Source organism: Dipodomys merriami, unplaced genomic scaffold (genome assembly GCF_024711535.1).
Source record: "Dipodomys merriami isolate MVZ:Mamm:240054 unplaced genomic scaffold, mDipMer1.0.p SCAF_404, whole genome shotgun sequence".
NCBI classification, from domain to species: domain Eukaryota; kingdom Metazoa; phylum Chordata; class Mammalia; order Rodentia; family Heteromyidae; genus Dipodomys; species Dipodomys merriami.
Window position 1 is genome coordinate 949729 of NW_027205649.1, and position 913 is coordinate 950641.

At 30.3% G+C, this 913-nt stretch overlaps 1 pseudogene; it reads right to left on the reverse strand.

Moving 5' to 3' along the window:
• Nucleotides 1-322: 322 nt before the first annotated feature.
• LOC138806681 (U6 spliceosomal RNA) lies at nt 323-422 on the reverse strand (annotated as a pseudogene).
• Nucleotides 423-913: the final 491 nt, after the last annotated feature.

Below are 913 nucleotides of genomic sequence, written 5' to 3' on the forward strand. Positions count from 1 at the left end.
AATACTTTGAAGTCTACATTGTTTTATAAAATATAGGTTCATTAATAAATGTGTCCTTTCAGATTATATTCCATATAGGAAAAGTTTAAGATTCCTTTTTCCTAAGTCCTTATATTATTTTATTTCTTTGGTATAAAAAGGTAATATTATCTAATTTCAAGTTTTGTAAATGTTATGCTATGTAAGGGCCTTTCGAAGGTGAAGGTTTAATACACTGATGTCAAACTAACCTTTAATTCTATGAATTACAGGTTTTGTTATGCTTGTATTTTTGTAATCAACTTTTTCAAAACTGTTTTTCATTTCTTGCATTTTAAGAATGAAAAATATGGAATAATTCACAAATTTTCATACCATCCTTGTGCAAGTGCTATGTTAATCTCTGTATTGTTGTAATTTGTGTAGACTTGCTGCTGAAGCATGGACTATCCTCTTAATTTAAGTACTTAACGATGTAACCTTTATACAGGCATATATCCTTGGTTGCCTATTTGTAACAAGGAACCATTATTGTTCCTAAATATGCTATTGATCTTATTTCTATAAATTTCTATGTATAGTGGAAAAAACTTTTATTGTTTGGTTGATTGCTCACATTTGCAATTTTTTGTCAGTGACTATTTTGTCATTTTCATTTTAAATTTGACCATATTTTGAAGCCTTCATAGCTAAGTCCAAAGGTAATGGCTTTTCAAGTACTTATTTATCAACTGAGTTAGCTTTGTGGAGCTAATGGATTCAAAGTAAGCCTTGCTTAAAAGCTACTTCTAAACTTCTGCAGGTTAAAATTTCCTAAATGAGGTCTCAGTGGTACAAATGTCTTTCTGACCCTTTACCCTTCTTCCATGTAGGAACAGACCAACCAGAATATCTTACCCTGACAGCATAGATTGTCTTACTGGAACAAAACTAA